The following is a 17,656-nucleotide window of genomic DNA, read 5'->3' on the forward strand; positions in this document are numbered from 1 at the left end:
AGCTGTACAGCTGAAACTGCATAACTGCTTCCACACACGTTATGTAGCATCTGAAGCCCATCAGGGCCTGTGGCCAAAGCCCAGAAGAATATGCTACTCCAGCACTGCCCCTGTTAAGCTCCTATGCAACCACAGTAATGACAATTCAGTAGAAAAGTTAATGAACTGAGGAACTGCTTGGACTCTGCTATGTGTAGCTAAGCAAATAGGATTAATGTGTAAAGGAATTAAGAGAATCACCTGCATATTCTTAAACATAGGAGTAGACGTACTCCCATTTTGAATGCTAGCACATCCACTGTGAATGTACTTACAGACAAGCACTTGAAAGAGAATGCAATGCTGTCATTAGAAAGCCACTGAGACAGGCATTTCCTTGCAATTTGTTCATTTGACTTTCAATCACAGGTTTAATTTCAGGTGAAGTTACACTTGTGCTTTTTCTTTCTGCTTAACTTTGTAGAATTACTGGTGCTGCAGTCCATGGGGTATTTTGCATGTTGCTTACAGTTCAGGCAGGCCTCTGCTATTTGGGGCAGATAAAGGTAAAAATTGCCTATAATGTTTGCTGTTAGTATACTCCATGCCCACAAAGAAACACGGCTGGAAATGAAGTTTAGCTAAATTTCAAATTAACTGTTCAATTTTCTTTTATTTTTTGTTATGTGCTGCACTTACAATACCAGAGCTGCTGTCACATTTAATAAAAAAGCAGGCCCTAGAGAATGTTGCTTCTGCAGCTGCCCGAGAGCTGTATCGTGGTACGGATTTTACATTCTTTATAAAATGCTTTGTTCTGCTTTTGGTAACTGCTATTAATTTTAAATCTATGTATTCAGGTGCAATACAGGAAGTCACATTTAGGAGCAAATTCAAACCATGTATTGGTATTTGTCATTCCTGGATTAACCAGAACATGACACCACATTTTTGCTATTATGTAGTTCCTGATGTGCAGGGTTTACCTAATTACTTTATGTAATTTATATCATTACTGTTAGTTTCTTCACATACCTTTTTCTAGGTTGTACTGATCTTCTCAGTTTATCCTTCTAAATGTCTCTTAAAACACTAAGATTTCAAAGTACCACGCAAGGCATCTGCCCATGTGAAGACAAGCACTAGAATACTGCTGTGTCAGTCTGGAATAATGAAGTGTACCGGTGTGAGATTCCCAGGGCTCAGTTCAAATCCAGAAAAAAAATCCACTCAGCCTGGAGAAGCCAAACTGGATCCTCTCCAGACAGGCTAAGCAGGGAGCAACATATTCTGTGACTGGTATCATTTCACTTACCAGCTCATAGGCTTCTACAGTCTTAAATGCAACCCAGGATAGAAAAAGTGCAACTTCTTCCTTCCCTCGCCTTCTATCCACTGCTTTGCTTGAAGAGTTGCAGAAACTTCTTAGTTGCAACAAACAGGAGGCCAGGTACAGCTATCGGATTATCTGCAATATGTAACCTAATATTGTCTGATTCACAATGATGTTTAACTTTTTATTTTGTTTGCAACATTTTGAGATTTATGTATTTAGGAAAAAAAAAACCCAAACCACTGATTTATGATGTGTAAAGTATTGGACCTCAAAGACTAAATTAGAAACCCATTTGGTTTTCAAAATCTTCCCGCACAACCCATTTTGCTCTATTAGGGGTCATGTGAAGTGTAATGGAGCCGAGTATCACGTGTGAAATATATTTTGTGTAAATACATAGTTGCTGGCGTATCAGTTACTGTAAGTTCATAAGTAGCACCCTGTGTTTCTTGCGTAGTGAGAAGACCCATGCAAAGGTGTAAAGCATATGTATGACAGACAACCCACACCTGCAGACATACACACACACCTTTGCTTCCTGAGTTTCTGCATCCATTTGAGCAGAAGCCAAAGCTTATCAACTAGACTGCGGAAGAGCACTGGGTCTTCTTTTGAAGGTCTCACTGGCCAGAATAGACCAGTTCTTGAAGGTGAGTTAGGAAAGCAGCCATCCCGTTACAGCTTCTTAAATGGTTTGCACTGAAGTGAAGCTTTCACAGGGGATACAGTGCTTGATCTTGGTTTACAAGTTAAAATCGGGCCACTTAAAAACTGCAAGTTGTCCGAGCTGCTGGTAGCTTGCTTATAAAACATGTCTTACAAAAACAAGACACAACAGACTGAAAAAATTCCAGAAACAGGGGAAAAGGTATCAAAACATCAGAAGAATGCTGCTTCTGTCAATTTGCGGTTCAGTTTGCTACATGCTTGAGAACAAGCACGTGGAGATAGGAAACGCTGTGATACTTACACCTCCCAAACAAATAATAAATCATTAAATATTAGTTCATTCCATGATCAGAACTTGCAGATGCCTATGTCTGAGTTTCACGAAGCCAAACCCTATTCTCTTTTAAACACACTCCTGAATATTAAAACTGGGGGTAAAAAAAAATAACAAACCCTTTTTAAACAGTTGGATTTTGAGTTTTTACCTCAGAGTACTCTCTCTGAAATCATGCCCTTGTTTAACTCATGGCTTACATTGCTATTGACTGAAGCGGGAGGGATAATAGGGCACTGCGTAGTGCACTGTAATGAATCATTGCTCTTGTAAATTCAATCCCAGGGAGCTCAATGGGATGATTTACATGAGAGCCTGTTCCAGAGCGGAATTATAACTCAGTCCTACAGTCCTTATAAACATCTCTTGCATTTCACGCTGGTGTCAAAAGTAATGGTGAGTTTTGAGTAAGATGATCCTTAGCAATCGTATGTCAGAAATGAATTTTAAAACAAGCTTCCCTAGAAGTAAACAGCTTTTTGTCTTTGAGAGTGAACTGGATAGCATTACTACTAAATCTGGTTGGCCACTTATCTACTGAATCCTAAAATAGAGGATCTGAAGTTGGAAGAGACCCATACGGATCATCAAGTCCAGCTTGCAACTACTGAGGCAGTAACGCAGCTGCTAAGTTAGTTATGCAGACTGCATAGCTGTTAATGCAATTGTATGTTACAGCTCATCTTTCTGAGAACTTTCTTATTTCATAGTTTAAAGGAAATGATGATGCAAATAGATCACCATAGGATTTCTGCTTTCTAACTGAAGATGTTGGTATGTGCCTGTGTGTTAGGTGCAGAGTTCTGGTTTGAGTTTGCAGAGGAGCCATAGAAATGGAGTTCTGACTCCACTGGTCTAATTCCCATCTGTTAAATTTTATTTATTTATGTGCAATAGTAAGGATTTGGTACTTGTTTTATGCTGTTAGAAATGCTTCACCAGCAAAACGGGAAGACAGAAGAAAACCAGCACAGGACTGAATAAAGTTGTTAGCTGAAATTACAGGGCTAAACTGTAGCCTCTTTTCTGAGTGCAGTCCTAGTGTGGACAGGAGTTAGTTACACAGATGTAACGGAACAAGACAAATTGTTCCAAGCCCATTCTTCTTGTTCATAAACTTAGAGCAATATAGTGCCTCTTCATCATCTGCTTCTTGAAGAGGCACTGGCCTCTCTGCCTGCTAAAGGTTACTCTTTAAACGCACCATATGACCACTCCCATCTACAGCTAGCCACTGTAACTTTACAGTTATCTCCAGTCTGTAAGTTTGGATCTGGTGTTTCAAAGAGGAACTTCCTGTGTATCTGTCAGCTTCACTAGACTCATTGTTAACAACACAGGTTCTTAAGGGTTAGAAAATGTTTAGCCAAATGCAAGGTCAGATTTCCAATTACAAATCAGAATCCAGGCTATAAAAAGGTAGATAAAGCTAGACTCAATTAAAAGACTCCTTCTTAGCTGCTCTAGTTCTTGCAGCCAGAATGCCTAGCAGCCTAGACAGCAGTAACAAACATTTTCCACACTATTTCAAGATGAAACTTAAAACTAACCAGAGGGCCTAAGCCCTTGAGGGCAACTCTCTAATGGTAACCCCCTCCAAACTCACTCTCTTCTCTTTGTTAAAGATGTCTCCCTCCTGTTATTTCCTGATGCCATTCTAAAGCAAAGCTAGTGTTGCTGCATTATCTGAGAGGAGAGGGAAGAGTGTGTTTTTATTCAGTTACTAAAACATTCCCAGTGCTGCTACGATATCCTGCAGGGCATGTATCGTAATGAGTACTCATTGTACGTTCATTTGATTAGACTTTGAGTTTGTATTCTTTATATGCTACATAATGTCCAAACCCACATTATTAGCTAGGTTTCATATAGGATGCTCTGTCCAAACCTCTTCAGTAGCCCAAATTTGCAGGTTTTAAGGGTTCTATGATTCTTACAGACCTGTATTTTACAGGCACATTCAGACAGTGCAGAGTTTGGGGATTTTTTCCTTATTTGAAGATTAACATTTTATCATTTCTAATTATCAAATTTTATTTAGAGCAAAAACCTGATGCAAACTAAAAAGTGTTGATAGAGTTGCTGATTTAAATAAAAATTTATTCTCCCAAAACTGTTGTGAAATACAATACTGGGTGGAAGGGGAAGACACATAAAAATAAAATAAATTACTAATTCCCATTACAGGAGGTATATTTTACCCAGTGTGCTGTAGTGAAAGCTGTCATATGTAAGAACAAGACCAAGCTACAAAAAAGCTTTGGAATGCAAATGCTGAAGCTGCAATACCTACAGCTGAAGGATACGGGGCATGAGGCTGACAGGACTAGCAAAAACAGTAAAGCAAACAGTTGTCTGTACTCTTCTATGATTAATATTGGTTTAAATGTTAGTATTTAATTTGTTGAGCTGAGCTTTCACTGTTTCTAAGCAGACAATAAACTGTAAACTGATAGGTTTTAATATTCTAGTTTTAATCTTGGTAAAACTATTTGCAGCTCTAGTCTCTGGTTAAGTGCGTAACTTGGAAAAGCTGAACAGTTTATATTTGTGCCTTTCAACTCTTCCATTTAGTGTGCTGTTACATAACAGGAAGATGTGTTTTCTGATTACCTGCTCTCTTAACATTGTGATCTCGTAAATACTTCATTCCTGAAATATTTGAAGTATGCAGACCACCCAGAAGGGCTCAGCAGACAAGTTACAAACCCATGATTTTCTCTTCAGCTTCTCATGTTACTATGTCTGTCAGGCAGTAGGTGAGAAATGAATCAGCTACTGGAAAAGCTATCTATTTTTAATAAAGAAAATGTGGCAGAGACACATAGAAATCACGTTTAAACTAGCTTTCATAAAACTATGTCCTAACTCCTTTTAAAAGCATTGTCACCTAACTATTCTTACTAAATTTGGACAATGCTACATCATTGAGCCACTTCTCAGTTTCTTAAGGTACTAAAGCTTGATGATAGGAATTTAATGTAAAAGGTGATGTATAGATTACATTTGTTTCCTGATCTTATAGATCTCATGCAAGCAAAGGCAGGAGAGCACTTCATCTTACGTAACATAAATATACTTCTTCATATGGTAGAGAAACGTCCTAGGATTATTTTTAAGCAAAGCATGTCATCATCTATTTGGTTAAAATTTGTTGAAACCTATCTATAATTACAACCACTGCCTGTCCAGGTCAAGAGTTCTCCAAATATGTCATTACCTAAAATAAACATGTGCATAAATCTGTTCAGAAATCAGAAGAGTGTAAGTGGAGGGTACTGCCTGGTATGATTCTTTGTGTATTTATGTGCACATGTGTTTGTTAGAACTGACATGAGAGGAACAGACAGTCAGAGAAGAGCTCAGAATGTGAATCTTAGAAACATATTGATAAAACTGTTAGGTTGAGTGCTGGTTGAAAAAGAGTGAAGGCTCTGAGGAAGGTAAGTCTACAATGTGGTATTGTATACAAATTCCTGGGGAATTCAGAAGATATGGAGAAAAAGTTGAATTCAGTCACAAAAAATAGATGGTTACAGACACAGATGATCAGCCCATACTGAATGTCTCAAAATATTCTTCAGTTTATGAACTGGTGGCTTAAGAAATTAATACAATCTCTCTATTCCACCTGTAATATGTATTATAGATATGAAATAAATACATATCTGTACATATTTATATATAAATATGCAAATTATAAACATATACATAAACACATCAATTCTAGAATAGCCTTTTTGTAACAGTTCGTCAAGTTTAGTTGGGGTTTTTTAATCCTTAATTTTCAAGACTGAAGACACTGAATTATTTTGACCATTCTGTCTGCAAATCTAACCAAATTGCCCTTGAAGAGGAGCCTGAGCTCTGAGACAGCATGTTGTACATTATATGTCCCATACAGTTTCCCAATAGACATAATTCTGCAGAAAGATGTATTTTCATGAATCTTGGGATGGAATGGGAAGATTTGATGTTAGGCCTTTTTGTAAATGGTGCATCATTCCTTCCACCACCAGAGGAACTCTAAGAATCTAAGGAATGGTTGCTTATATGCTGATGAGAATACAAATACCATGTCCGTCTCCCCCTTAAAGAATACTTTGACTGCAGCCAAGCTCCCAAAGAACAACACAGCACAAAGCATAAGTACAAGTTGCCATACAATCCAAAAGAGACATGCAGGATTTTACTGTACTGATAGGCATCCCAGAATACAATTAAATCTTACATCACTTGAAACCACCCAGGAAGACAGAAAATTGTCTGTTTAAACTACTTAAGGACTAAATGGGAATGCGTCTTCATCTTGAAATTTGGATTTCTAGCGAGTCAGTGGGAACTGCCTGCAGGAACAGAAGTCCTTACTCCTTTCATGATCTTGCAAACCAGTCAGTATGGAAATAAGGACAATCACTTGACAGAAGCACCAGTGGCAACTAGGTTAGAAAAGGTGGCAACAGGCAGTAGCTGAAGGAAATGATCCTTAGTAATTATCCTGATGCCCCAATATAGTGAGGATTCTTTTGTTAAGGCAATCTTAAGACTACATAAGCATCAATATGTTTCCTAAATTAGGTCAAGAGATCTGAACTCCTTGCCCTCTTCTGAGTAACCAAAATGGCATTATTAAAGTTACCAGCCTAGAGATGTAGAGGTTTATTCTTTAAGTTTTTCGCCATCTCCAGCAGTGAAAATACTCATCACAGTATCTCTTGTTTCAGTGCTGTACTAGGATTAGGTTTGTAGTTTCTAAAATTCTTGGTAACACTTCCTGAATAAAAGGATACAGTTGGGGAATTCCAGAGAAGCAGCAAAGCCAACTAAATGAATCATTTACTGCTGGTTGCTGTATGTATCTGCTAATACGGGAGGAAGAGCTAGTTGGAATAGCATAGAAGGCGGCAAGAGAGAAAATCATTTGTTGTTTCTAGGCACAAATTCAGGGCTGTTGCCTGCTAATTCTGAGCTGATTAGAGAAACTGAAGTGAAGGCGAGGTGTTGGCAGTGAGCACTGTTCTTGCTAGCAATGCCAGATCTGGCCCTTCCGTAGCTCTCTGCCAAATGCGCAATTCCTTGCCCAGTCCAAAGCTGGTCTTTCCAGCAGAGTCTTTCCACTTGGTTTTCTTCCAAAATGAAGATGACAGAAGGGTATTTGTAATGCTTTGCCTTGCTGTTTCTGGTTTCTAGAACAGTGATGGCTGAATGAGCTTAAAGAAACTGAGATGGTGCCAGTTACACATAATTATGTGTTTTAACACACTGAATATAAGGGAAAGGAAGTTTAAGGTGCTAGTCTGTAGCTTCTAGTGGGAAAAACTTTTCTGCTTCCAAATGACTGGGCATACTTTCATGCACAGTGAAAGTGTACCATATTATATAACTATTACTGAAAGACAGAACATCTTGAGTATTACCATAGTATCTTTCAAAAAACTGTTCTCTTAAAAATAAAGTATTTTGGCATCTTAAATTGGTACCTGACATTGTTTTCATAAGAACATATGTATCTAAATGCCAACATAAACTTCTCTTTGTTAAAACAGAAGTCTCTTCTCTGTAGGGGAATCCTGTACCCATGATAGATAATAATGATGGACCTTATGGCCAAGATGTTCACATCTGACAGTTGGAATGTCATATTCAGTTCTTTAGGAGGATAAATCAAAAATACCACATCAAAATACAGATACGACAGTATAAACTTACAGACACCTTTTCTCATCTATAATTCTGTTGCTCAACTACAGTGTGAGGACCCTGGCAGATAAAGCAGCAGTTAATGGCAATCTTGTTTACAAAACCCCTCATGTAACACATGTTCAGATGAATGTTCTTTAGCAAGTCACCATTCAATTAATAATATTTTATTCAGTATAAACTACTTAGAGTGCAAGAACTGCAACAAAAAGTTACAAAGTTAGTAACAAAAGAATGTATTGGAAGTTCACTCACTGGGGACCCAGCACAAATACACCACGTGCCTGTAAGAACAGAAATAAGAAAAGAAAATCCTGAATTAATTATGTGTAGAGATTATAACACTTGTGTGGCTGCTGACTGCAGATGATCCTAAGTGTTAATAATGTGCCTTCAGAATCTGCAAGAGGGCAAATAGAGCAAAAAAAGGCGAAGGCCAACAGAATTCAATATTCTCCTTTTAAACTGAAGATTTGTATAGAGTAGCTCAAGTCAAGTTTCACCATTCAGAAATCCGCAAGAGAAGGTATAAACTCTTCTCAAAGCAGATCTCTACAGGAAAAAAAACAACGAAACCACAACAAAACCAACCAACAACCCCCTCCCCCCCCACCAATAAAAACCACCAAACCAACACCCCCCCCCAAAAAAAACCAAACAAAAAACAACACAACAAAACCACCACAACTGAACCCCACCAAATCAGCAGGAAGTACTGCTGAGGCATTTGCAGACAGCTAATAACTCTCTCAAGAGCTGACATTTGTATCGCCCTCTCTCAGTTGCTTGCTGTGAAAAAACAACTATGCTTCCCTGCAGATATAAGTAATAAAGGATGGTGAGGTCTTTAGGCCTTAAGGCTAATAGATCTTGGGTTTTTTTTAAATATCATGAGCTTACTGTAAATTAAATAATTGTTGTGTTGTGTTTTTTTTTTTAATAAAGGCAAAAAATTTCATTGACAGCAGCTATACAGATACAGAGAAATTCTCTCAGACCTAATCTCCTGACCTGCATTTCTGACTAGCTTACACAGGCAGTCACGTCTTTGCTCTATTCATGCTCTGAGCCAGCTGGACATAACACCAGATTCCTTCCAGAAATCATGTGGCCACATTAGCACAGCTCTGAGCCCAAGCTAATATATCCTGCCTCACAGACAGACTTACTAGCTCACACTCAGGAACACACAAATCACAGATACGTAGCCACAGCTGGCTCACAGCTGCCTGGTTCAGGGCACATGTAGAAGGAACTTGTCACCCATCCATGTAGATATACCCTCAAATCACCCTGGGCATTGTGTGCTGTAACAAAAAGCTATTTTTAAGAATTGGTTCTGCAAATAATTGTCCTTTAATTACATAATACAAACCACATTAGAAATGAAACAAGAAGATCTTACAATAGTGTTTGTGTCAACATAACCACAAGAGTGTGGCACCTAAGCATGCCTATGAACTCACTTAAAAACACTGTACTGATCCATTAGCTTGTCTTATTTACTTTTTTCATTATTATTGAAAATACATACAAAAATGTATATCTTGTCCTGTATCAGGAAATTGATATTCTATAGAAAGCTTCTACATTGCCATCTGTCATTTCTATTGTTGCATCTAAAGCATTACTGTCCTCTTAAAACAACCATAGATGTAAAACACTTTAAAAGAACTGTCTAGGGAAGGATTATCATATTGCACTGGTTGCCTTGCTTTCCAAACACATCCTCTCTCAAGCAATGAGGTGAATCAGAAAGGTAAGGACTAGTAAAAGAATGTGGTCAACCATGACAATTTCCTTCTTCCCATTTTTTTGTTTGTCATTTCTGAACAGTATTCCTCAAGCAGGGGAAATGGTAAATGTGCTTTGCTGTAAATTCAGGTCCTTCTTCCCATTCATTACCCTCACTTCCTCTTGAAAACAGATGTAAGATGGTGTGACTGCTGGGTTTGCATCAGACCAAGCCAACACAACTCCTCAAAATTACCTTTCCAATAGCTTTAAAAGCTTAAAAGTCATTCGCAACAGCACTTTTCACAGTCTTCCTACATAGAATTCCTAAAGACCTCAGTAACAGCCTTTTTCAGGAACTGATGCCTTCACAAGTAAAAGCAGTAACTGTATGCATACCAAATGTACATTAACTGACAATGGGGTCTTCAGAGGGATTTCCAACTGTCATCTGCTGTGATATATCTACTGTGCTATATTCCTCTGCTTCTGTACAAAAGACAGTTGAGTTAAATAGCTGGAATGAAAAATGAAACTACTAATCAGAATCTTTTGGGTCTAGCTAGCTCATATGCTGTCCACAGTAGTGGTCACCTGGTGAAGAATGCAAGTACATGTGGTATACTCCCAGCTGTTGTCAGCTCAGTTGATGTGCTCAGCCTGGTATGATTTGCCCATTTTATTATCCCCAGTGTATCCCTCCTTCAACTACTTGTCCAGTCTCCCAGTGAGTTAATGTAGATTTTTGCCTTTACAAACTGGAAAGGAATCTAGCAGGCTTATTACCTGTTTGGTTTGTCATTCTGAACCAAATTTAAGAGCCCAAACCAGCCACACACTGAGCTAGATCAAAGATCTGCCTAGTCAGTACCCCTGTCACCTAAATCAGCCCATAGTGGATACCTGGAAAAGAGCAGAACAGGCAGGACAAGCACATAAAGGTATTTCACCTCCTAAATCTCAGCCTTCAGTAATCTTTGGCTCAGGAGTTCTCTAGCCAGAGAAAAGCTGCAATTCACCTGCCATTTTACCATCCAATCGTTCATATGCTAATCACCTTAAACTCAAAGAGGGTAGATTTAGATATTTAGGAAGAAATTCTTTACTGCGAGGGTGGTGAGGCACTGGTACAGACTGCCCTGAGAAACTGGCCGCCCCATCCCTGGCAGTGTTCAAGGCCAGACTGGACAGGGCTTTGAGCAACCTGGTCTAGTGGAAGGTGTCCCTGCCCATGGCAGGGGGGTTGGGACTGGATGAACTTTAAGGTCCCTTCCAGGCCAAACCATTCTATGATTCTGTGATTCTATGAATCATCACAACAGGCTTTCATTTTTACAACCCAAAACCACAGTATTATCATCCAATTTCAGTATCTCACTTGCACTGCTTTTGGGGTTTTTTTTAAACCAATAATTTAGGGTATGTTTAACACTACAAATTTCCATGGAAATCAAATAATGATCTCCATTTTTAAGACAGACCGTTTCATCCTACCCTTTGTTTCCCACCATTTAAACATTAATCAATCCATAAGAACAACTTATTCCTTAGCAGCCTAGTTTCTTTTAAGAGCCACTGTCCACAGCACTCTGTAATGCAAACAGAACTTTATTTTGGCACAAAAGCATCAACTGCAAGTATATTAAGATCACTATTTCAGAACGGCTCTTCCATAAAAACAGTTTGAAGTGGGTAATACACAATGGTGATCAAGAACCAAGTCCAGAGTTGGTTTCTATCCTGTAGGTTCCTTCACTAGTCACTCCAAGAAGCCTAAAATTTACGGCACCAAGAGTTTTAGTCTCATCTCATTTAGAATTCATCTAAGTTGTATGTTACTTGTTTTTAAAGTAATTGATTTGATTCAACATCCTTTAGCATTGCAAAAAGCTGTTTTTACCTTCCTGCATAATTTATACCTCCTTTTCTCAAATGTCTAGCATGCACAGTATCTCCTTATGCCAATTTAAACTATTCTTACTCTCCTATTCTGGATGTGGGGCTTTGGTGTGCTTGGAGCAATAGATTTTTAGTACTTATAGAGATGCACATGCAGATAATAGAGTCAGTGAATCCTTCTGTTGTACAACTGGACTTATTTGTCCAACTACTCTTCACTATTTCCTACCTCACTTCTGTCAGATCTGTCCTGTTCTTTGAAGATACAGAATGCATTTAATATTTTACTCACACAGTATGAACTAAGATTGAAAAAGGAACATTCTAACACCTTGTAGTAATATCACAGTAAGAAAAACAAGTTCATAAGGGTGTTTACCCTCAGGCTTGAGCAATGTGATTCTTACTTTTTATATTGGGGAGAAATATTTTCCATAGGTCAGCAGGCATACCTACAGAAAACACTAAACTACCAGGAATTCCAAACAGCTGCCAAGTTACACCTCAATAAACACTTACTGAATTAAGACTCTGATGTTTCTCATACAGATTGATTAATAAGTATTTTTTATTTCCTGCACTGCAAGCCACTTTGGCAGTTCCTGAGATTAAAAAAAAAGTGCTTTTAACAGTACTTCAGTAACAAGCAAAGCTGTGTTCATGTACAAGGAAAACAAAACACAGTTCCATAAAAATATTTCATTTTAATAAAAAGTAAGCCCTAGGACCATTGATCAAAATCAGTAAATACATATGAAACAGAAACAACCTGCTTTTACATAATTGTATAAAAAAAAAAATCCAAGTGCCTTTTGTATCAGTTTGTTTTAAATGTATTTTAAACAAATACACACAGGCCAGCTGAGATTAAATAAGAGCTTGGTCCTGAAAAATAATGAGTATTGCCAGTAACCTTTGAAGTCAAGGGCATTCAGCCCACCAGGAGTAAGAATTTACATCTTGGTATCTCAAATAACTGATGCCAAATAATCTGAGGTCTTGTAAAAGATTCCAACATTAACATTTGATAAAATATCAAGTCAATTCTGTAGATAGACATCCCTTTCTGATCTAGCTGGGTAACAAGTAGCATAATTTACTCCCTACTTGTTATCACCTGCATCAGAAGATTGTCACCTGACAAGTTTTACTAGGAGGGAGCCCAGTTTTAGGACTCCATGCAGAATACTGCAGCAGTGCTCAACTCTACCACACCACTCTCCTTCTGCCCCATCGCTCATACACACAAAGACGCATTTCTCTCAGATGTGGATACAGCACCAACTTCCCTCAGCATTTTCTTACTGCTCTTCCCCTTATATGCTTCAGCACAGGATACCAGCAGGTATACCCTTCCCTGAGGAAAAGACAAAATAAGCCTCTTCAAGGACAACCTGTGGATTCCCATAGGGATAACGCCCTTGACAGAAGAGGAAGTCCAGAAAACCTGGTTTCAGGTTTCAAGCGTCACCTCCTCCAAGCCCAGGACCTGTCGATCCAAATGAGTAGGAAGTCAAGCAAAAAATGCCAGGAGGCTTGTGTGGATGAACAAGGAGCTCCTAGCCAAACTCGAACACAAAAAAGGAAGCATAGAGAAGGTGGAATCAACGATATACACCTGTGACGACTACAGAGACATTGTCTGAGCATGCAGGGAACTGAAACCAGTGCAGGATGTCAGAGACAAGAAGTGCTTCTGTAAGTAAGTGACAAAAGAAAGGCTAAGGAAAATGTGAGCCCAGGGCTGAATGGGTCTGTGGCTCTGGTGACACAGGACACAGAAAAGGCTGAAGTACTTCGTGCTTTCTTTGCCTCAGTAAGACTGACCTCCAGGAATTCCAGGCCCTAGAGGCCAGGAGTAGTCTGAAGCAAGGAAGAGGCACCTTTGGTTGAAAAGGATCAGGTCAGGGAATACTTAAGCAAACTGGACACACATAAATCTATGCACCCTAATGGGATGCACCCACGCTTTCCTGCCTCTTCTTTACCCTTGATTCACTAGCTGAATTCCCCTTTCACAGCTGAGATACAATGTGTGGCAAGATGCTCCCACACAGAATCATACATTCAACTAGGTTGGAAAAGACCTTTAAGATCATCAAGTCCAACTGTTACCTCAGGACTGCCAAGTCTCCCACTGAGCCATGTCACTAAGGGCCTCATCAACACATTTTCTGAACACTTCCAGGGATGGTGATTCCACCACTTCTCTGGGAAGGAAGCCTGTTCCAACGCCTGGCCACCCTTTTGGTGAAGAATTTTTCCTAATATCCAATCTAAACCTCCCCTGGTGCAGCTTGAGGCCATTACCTCTTGTCCTATCACTAGTTACTTGGGAGAAGAGACTGAACCCCACCTCACTACCAACTCCTTTCAGGTAGTCATAGAGAGTTGCTTCTCAACTTTCTTGCTCCTACCATGACAGACCTCACTCTGAGTGTCTGCAGAAATTAAATGGAAGAGATGGGGAAGCAGAGGCCTGGTAGCAAGCACCTGGGCAGACTAACCACCTTGTACAATAAGTGGGTCTGTGACACCTAGACTGGCATGAAGCCTTCAGACTCCAGAGCACAGAACTTGGGAAATATCTGATCCCTTCTTTAATCTCCTTCTATGCTGGCATCTTGATTCCAGCCACTAAAAATAAAGCAGAAGGCCAGCAAACTGCTGGAGGATCACCTGTGCCAGAGCCTCCATCCCAGAGAAAGGTCTCCACTCAGCTTCTTCCTTCTCTCCCTCCTACTGCATCTCACTCCACAGCCTTAGATTAGGCATAATAAAAATAATAAGCACTGTGGAAATTCAGCATCCCTGACTGCTTTGTCTAATAGTGTTGCTAGGATTTCCTTACATAAGCTGTAAGGAGCTTTTTGAAAAGATAAAGGCAGACATGCAAAGAAATCCAGCAGGTCTTTTTTTTTTTTGTAACATCTAGTAGCTACTTTGGCTTGCAAATTCCTAACTGAAGAGGCTCAGCAATGTAGCTGCAGGGAAATGGAAATCAGCCTCTGCAATACCATCAGCAAATTACCTTTGTCCTGGGGCTGATTTACCTTTTGTAACACTGACCAGAATCAGAAACATACACCAGTCTCTTACAAGCCGTCTTCTGCATTTCTCTGCTTCTTAAAACACTGTATCATCACACTTAGTCACTTCACATGGTAACATTGAGAAGTCTGATTAGGCAATCACCTTTTGTCACATCATCAATTTTAGTTATATTTCCAATTTAAAATAAGCCCAGACACCTACAACACCCTTCTCCCGAGGCAGTCAATTCAGCAAATAGTACAGATACACAGACTATACGTATATAGTGTGTGCACATGTATATGTGCACACATAGGATCTTTTAGCATTTTTTAAATACCAAATTCTGTGGAAGTTTTATTACACAATTCAAAAGGTTTTTAACCAGAGGCACAGTCTAAACAGACAGATAAAACCCAAGAACTTAAGCAAAGACTCTTTCCCACTCTGTGTTTTTACAACACATCTAACCTTTTACTTAGACAGACTAATGCCAGGGCCTCACTGAGAAGTGTTCAGGAGGGCATGGAGAGAGGGTGATTGACTTCTGCAAAAGGAGAAGAAATTGAGAAGGAATTCCAAGCATGAAGATAAAAATAAAAAGAAAATGGAAAAAAGAGACAAAGAAGCCAGAATTTGTTCATTATGTGTTTCAGTGAACTTTCTCTGATTTCCAGTAATGTACCTTAAATGAAAAAATGGCTATTTGCTAAAATAGCCCAAGTATCTGATCTATAAACTTCCACAACAAAAATTTGCAAACTACAGGGCCCAAAATATGCATTAACATGCTTAAACTGCAAGTGAACCCACTGAAACTAGTGCGTGCATACTGTGTACATAGATCTTGGACACGATCATTTATTTTAAATTTACTGTTTGGTCATCACTGACTTAAACTGCCCTTAGTGCTAGCTGGGTACTCGCCTCTGGCAGCACACACACACAAACCTGTTCAAGCACTGACAGGATTGTTAGCTGAGGCCTCAAGAAATCCAAAACCTGGATCTTCAAAATACGTATTTCCATATTTATCTCATCAAGCAGTTCAATCTCCCCAGCAGACTCCAAGGACAGTCTCTTTAAGAGGTAAGTTGCTGAAATACTCTTGCCAGGATATGGAAGGCCCCAGCAAACCACTAATGCCCATGACAAGTTTGGCCCAGCAGTGAGGTAGTCTCCTTTAAAAATACATTTGGCACTAATGCACCAAAAATTTCTCATCATCCAGCTGCACAGCCTGACCCATGGTAACTAGGAGATTGAGATGAACCTGGATATTACATGATACTTAGGCTGTTATAAAGGCAAGCAAGTGTACTGGTTCCTTCTTTGGCAGTTCATGACTGTCCGTGATTTACACAGGCTTATCTGGTCCACATTTATGTTCTTGTAAGGGCCTTCTGTAGTTTTAGCCAAGGCATTTAACCTCCTCCCACCTATAAAAAAAGAATGATGGTGTTAAGTGTAACTTACAGAAGCATTGTCAGTTATGACAATTTTTAAATACATATTTGTGATTGAAAGTTTATTCTGCTTTATTCAGGCAGAACTTTTTTAAAACAACAAAAATTTTATCTAAAGGCAGGAAGACCTGGTACCAAATATAACAATTTAATAAATAGAAACCAGAAGTTAAGAACTAATAAAAGACAACATGTATTACTACTCATGTGCTCATATTATGCAGCATAAGAACAACTAGCTAAAGTTACTGACACTGACATACAGCTTTAGAAGTTAGAAGCTCATTAAAAACCTCTCTCAGAAATGTTGAGCAAGCTCTCTAAGCATAATTTTATTTATCTATCTCCTTCTAGTGGCAGAACATGAAAATCAAACCCTTATTTTTGTTTTCTAAAAACGCTGAAACACAGCAACCCACAGTAAACAAATGATACAAACTGTTATTTTAAAATATCTGATAATAAACACTTGCAGTACACCAAACACCTGCTCCACAGCTATTATCCCCTGCAAATTCAAGCAATTCAAAATTCAAACCTTTGCCATTTGCCTGGCAGAATGGTGCCATGCCACCGCATCTTTTTATGTATTTAGAACCAATCCAAATCTATAGGCCATTCTTACCACAGCAGTATTCAATATTCTAAAACAAGCTCTAAGAAAGAATAATTTAAAATATGAAGCTTAACGTAAAATGCTGGCTTCCCAGAGAAAAATACTGCTAAACTTACTTGATATGTTTTAAGATTTTTCTAGGAAAATGAGAAATGCGCTAAATCACACATATCTGGATGTTGTTAAACACTTGATACAGTGCTACACTGACATTATGTTTATCTCATAGAGGTTAAGTAGAGGCTGGAAGAAAATGTACAGTGAAGCCCGTTGGGTTTTTATCCAGCATTTTCATTAATGACTTGGGCACAGTGCATAGGAAAACACTTTCAGTACAAAGTCAGAAACATAGCATACAGAGGAAAGCAACAGAGAATTACGTTACAAGAAACAGCACGAGACCAAGGATTATGGAGTGCAACGTTTATCATGTCAGGAATACTTCTGAGATGGAAATCAAGAGTGTATTTGTTCTATTTAGCCTAATGCTTTCTGGTTGTCTTGTCAGACACACACAACGACACACAAAGCAAAATATTTCCCTTTCTTCCTCTGAACAAGGGCCTGGCATGATTCAATCTGCAATGGTGAGTGCATAAGGAAAACACACAACAAGGGAGAGTGGCACAGGTGCAGAGGCAAACTGCTAGGATGAAAAAGGAAACGAAGAGGAGATGATGCGCCTCGTTCAGCCTGACAAACGAGGACTGAGCAACGGGGTATGATTCCACTCTGGCAAAGTGCCGAGTCTGTGGAAAACCTCACAGACGGTGGAAAGCTCGGGTCCAGGCGACTCGGCGGTGGCAGGAAGACAGAAAGGTACGGCATGGCTCCCACAGGCGCCCATGTGAAACTGAGCTGCTCAGGCCCCGGAAGCCGCTTCCTGACGC

The 17,656-nt window shown here is 39.2% G+C and overlaps 1 long non-coding RNA gene across 1 annotated transcript in view; it reads right to left on the reverse strand.

Moving 5' to 3' along the window:
- Positions 1 to 14,816: 14,816 nt before the first annotated feature.
- The window catches only part of LOC133219489 (uncharacterized), a 42,576-nt gene continuing 39,736 nt past the window's right edge, over positions 14,817 to 17,656 (reverse strand). Inside the window, exon 5 of the long non-coding RNA XR_009727455.1 lies at positions 14,817 to 16,123. This is a non-coding gene — a long non-coding RNA (uncharacterized LOC133219489). The remainder of the gene's footprint in view (positions 16,124 to 17,656) is intronic.

This window comes from Neopsephotus bourkii, unplaced genomic scaffold (genome assembly GCF_033783945.1).
Source record: "Neopsephotus bourkii isolate Nb327-2 ecotype Australia unplaced genomic scaffold, CSIRO-AGI_Nbou_v1 NB_1358, whole genome shotgun sequence".
Taxonomy (NCBI): domain Eukaryota; kingdom Metazoa; phylum Chordata; class Aves; order Psittaciformes; family Psittacidae; genus Neopsephotus; species Neopsephotus bourkii.